Source organism: Panthera onca, chromosome D1 (genome assembly GCF_046562875.1).
Source record: "Panthera onca isolate mPanOnc1 chromosome D1, mPanOnc1 haplotype 2, whole genome shotgun sequence".
Classification (NCBI taxonomy): Eukaryota; Metazoa; Chordata; class Mammalia; order Carnivora; family Felidae; genus Panthera; species Panthera onca.
The window spans coordinates 4148892-4154039 of record NC_138348.1 but is presented as its reverse complement, the minus strand read 5'-3'; positions in this window follow the sequence as shown (position 1 = coordinate 4154039).

Genomic DNA, 5148 nt, shown 5'->3' with positions numbered 1-5148 from the left:
TACGTTTTTTTTTTTTTGTTTGTGTGTTTGTTTATTCATTTTGGAGAGATAGAGAGTGTGAGCCGGGGAGGGGCAGAGAGAGAGGGAGACACAGAACCCGAAGCGGGCTCCAGGCTCCGAGCCGTCAGCACAGGGCCCGACGCGGGGCTCAAACCCACGAACCTCGAGATCGTGACCTGAGCCGAAGTCAGACGCTCAACCGACTGAGCCCCCCGGGCGCCCCTTATGATTGATGTGCGCTTAAACCATGAAGTTTTGGGTTTGTTTGTCAGGCAGCAGTAGATAACTAAGAAACGTACTTATTGGTCTCGGAAAAAAGATACAGTAGCAGCACATCGTTTGGGTTTGCAGACGTTTATTGGTTGCAACGAAAGGGAAACGAGTCTGTTTAAATCAACTGGAAGGGAACTATAAAATAAAAGTACGAATGGCAAAGCTCGCGGGATGGCAAAGGTCGGGAGGGGCATGGACAGTGACCGAAGTTCCCTAAGGATGAAGACGTTGATGGGACGCAGTATTGAAGCCACAGTGGGCATATTCAGTGTTAGAAATAATCAGGGGTTATGTCAGGGGCAGGCGTCTCTGGGGTGTGGTGCAGGCTTCTCTGCTTCCTGGCTCCTCTTTTTAAAATTCGATTTAATTTTAGAGAGCGGGGGGGGGGGGGGGGCGTTGAGCCAGGGAGGGGCAGAAGGAGAGAGAGAATCTTAGGCAGCCTCCACACTCAGCTCAGAGGTGACGCGGGGCTTGACCTTGGGATCCTGGGATCGTCACCTGAGCCAAAACCAAGAGTTGGCTGCTCAGCTGACTGAGCCCCAGGCGCCCCGCCCTGGTCCCTCCTGGCACCACAGCCTAACTGTGTGCACTGTGTCCATCGGGGGAGGGACAGCTTTGTGGCCTGTTTACTGCAGCCTGGTGTCCGGTGGGGATGTGGCTACCCCGGTTCTAGGGCAGCGTCTGACTGTGGCACTTACCTCCGTTCTCTGGGCTGAGGAAGGTGGGCAGAAGGGGTTGGGGTAGGAGAGGGGAGGATGGGGTGGAGGGTGTTGGATGATGTCACAGTCACGCGATGGCTCTCCTGCAGAGTTGCCTCCCGGTCCGGGGCACCAGCAAGACCCACGGACCGAGCAGGTAGGAGGACTCGTGACCTCATGCGACTTCAGCTGCAGACAGACCTCGGCCGAGCCCTTCTCACCTCTGGCCTTAGTTTCCTCACCCCCAAATGCAGGGCAGAGGGCCTTGGGGTTTTGTGTGGCCAGAGCCAGCTGTGTTCGTCCCTTCCGGCTGGACCTGGGAAATGCCCTTAGCAAGCCCTCGTCCCCAGTTCTGTCTCCTCCATTGGACCGGAGGGACAAGGAGCCCTGAGGGTGGGCTGGTGGGCGGGGTGGGGCCCCAACACCCAGGCAGTTTCACAGATCACCTCCCCCCTGCCCCGCCCTTGACAGGTGTCACGTAAACGCTCCCAACATCCATATCGGTGTAATTTTCTCCCCACTTTACAGATGGGGAAACGGGCTCAGAGAGGAGGGAGACGTGCCCAGGGTCCCCCAGCTGGGTCACCCTGAGAGCAGAAGTCGCTGGGCTGACGTGCACGCGTCCCAAAGTGCCTGTATTTTTTTTCGCTGCTGTGGCCCCAGCCCCTAACTAGCGCCTGGCGATCAGGAGATGCTCGTGAGCACTGGCTGGACTGGGCTGGACTGGGAGGTGGCGCCTGGTCGACCCCATAGGAGGCGACCGGGGCACAGACACGGGCTGTGACTCGCCTGAGGCCGCCTGCTCGGCATCGTTCTGGTTTCACTGCCAGACTAGCACTGCTCCCTCCGCCCTGTGCCCCCCGGCCGGTGTCCCCAGGCGCAGGAGACCCATCCACGGGACCACAAGGCTGGCGTGAGGACCCGGCTACCCAGAGGGCCTTCCGGCCACTTCTCTCTCCGTGGGCACCCGAGTGCTTACCGAATATTAGTGACACACTCAGCCCAGATGCTGCCCGTCCGCACCGCAGGGACAGCCTGGCTGTACCAGGGACAGTACGGTACCCTGGCACCTGAGAAAGTTTATTCCTGTCTTCCCTTTACCGAGAGCGCCTTCTGCTAGCCGTGCATCCAAAGCCAGGCTCCACACCATAGAGTCCGTGTAAACCGTGAACCTATAAACAAGCTGCCCGCTATTTTACCAGCAAACGTGGGTTTACTCGGGAACCCCAGAGAATTGCAACCTGGGAAAGATGAGCCACAGCAAGGCCACAGGCAACTCTGCAGAGAGGACCCCTCCTTTAGAGAGGACAGAGGGAGTTGGGCGGGACCGCTGTAAAGAGAAAGTTCATTGGAGCACTTACTCCAAGTGCCCGATGTCGTGGCTTCTCATTGGTTGAGTGGGGGCTATCTCTCATTGGCTGGGCTGTCGCTGGGGGCGGAGAAAGTCTTCCTCCCGCCGGGGTAGGTAAGTTCCAGCTGCGACTGTAAGGTACACGCTCTTCCGGTTGGGGTCTGTGATTGACGCCAGGAGTGGTAGTGCGTGAGAGTCCCCTCCTTCTGTCCTCCCCACTCCATTTCATTTCCTTTTATTTTTAAAGGTTTTATTTTTAAGTAATCTCTACACTCAGTGTGGGGCTTGAACTCACAACCCCGAGAATAAGAATTGCATACCCCACGGACTGAGCCGGCCAGGGGCCCCTCCCAACTCCATTTTTTTTTTAATTTTTAATTTTTTATTATTTATTTATTTTTGAGACAGGAAGAGACAGAGCATGAACAGGGGAGGGTCAGAAAGAGGGAGACACAGAATCTGAAACAGGCTCCAGGCTCTGAGCTGTCAGCACAGAGCCCGACGCGGGGCTAGAACTCACGGACCGTGAGATCATGCCCTGAGCCGAAGTCGGCCGCCTAACCGACTGAGCCACCCAGGCGCCCCCAACTCCATTTTAAATGAGGTTTCCTTTAATTAATTTTCACAAAGTGCTTATAGTGCCCTGCATTCCACTTGGGCTCTGTGAGTTTGTACTCAGACCTAAAGAGAATTCCTTAATCGCAATTAAAGACAAATCCTTGGGGGATGGGCCATTTTTACAAAGTTCTGCGTGCATCTATTTTCTTTTTTCAGAATGAAAGTATCTTACTTTTTCCAGGTTTTAAAATGCATGCTTCGGGGCACCTGGGTGGCTCAGTTGGTTACGTGTCCCGTGTCTGACTTCGGCTCAGGTCATGATCTCACGGTCCGTGAGTTCGAGCCCCGCGTGGGGCTCTGTGCTGACAGCTCAGAGCCTGGAGCCTGTTTCGGATTCTGTGTCTCCCTCTCTCTCTGACCCTCCCCCATTCGTGCTGTGTCTCTCTCTGTCTCAAAAATAAATAAACATTAAAAAACATTTAAAATGCATGCTTCTTGTTAAAAAAAAAAATAACCAAACATAGTCTATGATTTTTCTGACCTCCTCAGATAACCACACTGTTAACCTCCACACTTTTAAAAATGTACCCACTGATTTGCTCAATGATTTTATTGTTATTTTGATTTGATTTGCATCCCACTGAGGCGAAGTTTGTCTCAAACATCCTACATCTATAGTTCCTCTGTTGTGAACTTCCTGTTCCAGTCCTTTGCTCCCCTTCCACCTAAGGAGAGTTTAATGCTTTTCTTACTGATTTTTTTTTAATTAAAATAATTTTTTAAACACTTTTGTTTATTTTTGAGAGACAGAGTGCAAGCAGGGGAGGTGCAGAGAGAGAGGGAGACATAGAGTCTGAAGCTGTCAGCGTGGAGCCCGATGTGGGGCTCGAATTTAGAAGTGTGAGATCACGACCTGAACCGAAGTTGGATGCCTAACCGACTGAGCCACCCAGTCGCCCCTTGTGGACTTTTTAAAAAAAGTTTATTTATTTATTTTGAGAGAATGAACAGGGGAGGGTGGAGAGGGAGAGAATCCCAAGCAGGCTCCGTGCTGTCAGTGCAGAGCCTGACTCGGGGCCGAACCCAGGAACAATGAGATCATGACCTGAGCCGAAATCAAGAGTCAGACACTCAATTGACTGAGGCACCCAGGCGCCCCCTTTCCTTGCTGGTTTTTAAGAGCTCTGTGGGAGGCAGAATTTTGGCTCCCTTGACCTTCACCTCCTGGCATCACACTAGTGGTTAAGGTAGGATAGCTGGCTAAAGGGATTTGCAGATGTAATCTAAGTTACTAATCAGCTGATCTTAAAATAAGATGATCCTGGGTTATCTGATGCGCCCAACGTAATGACAGGAGTCCTTAAAAGAAAGAGATGGGGCAGAACGAGGAAGTTGGAGACACTGGAGGCATCTTGCTGCATTTTGAAGCATGGGAGAGATTCAGTGCACTTTTGCTGGCTTTGATGATGGAAGGGCCATGCGGGGAGGAATGTGGTAGTCTCTAGAAGCTGAGAATGATCCCCGGTCGACGTCCAGCAAGAAACAGGGACTGCCGTCTAGCCTCCCGGCAATGAATCTGCCAACCGTGTGCATGAGCCTGGCTCAGGCCAGCCAACACCTTGACTTTGGCCTTGTGAGGCCCTGGTGGGAGAACCCGGTCCAGCCGCTGGACTTCTGACCTCCAGGACCGAGAGGTGATAAATGGGAGTGGTTTTAGATAAATTTGCAGAAATGTGTCACCACAGCAATGGGAAACAAGCTTTATGTGTTAACGTTAAAAAGACTTCATATACATGTTGTAAATATTTTTCAAGAGTCTTACTGGTCTTTTCAAAGTTTACCCCTAACTATATTTAATCTTCCTAATTTCATTACCAGAGGGTAAATTCAAGTTCCATTTTGGGGGGGGGGTATCCTTTGGGGTGATCCCCGCGTGCCCAACACTCAACATGCAAAACACAGAGTCCTGGGCCCTGCTCCGAGTTTCTGATTCGGGGAGTGCCCGAGAGTCGGCCTTTTTCCCAGGGCCCAGGTGCTGCTGAGGAACCCGGCACAGGGACCGCGGTCGCCGGAGGCATTCCGCCCAGCCCTGGGAGGTCCTTAGAGGCCCTCCCTGCCGGGAAGGAAGCTTAGCCCCGCCCCTGACAGGCGGGGCCTAGGAAGGCCCCGCCTCCACACGCGAATCCTCCGTTCTTATTGGCTGGTGGCGAAGGGGCATCCCCTGTGTCACAGCGCGGTCCGCTCCTCCTCCCGACCTCCGGGGGCGGG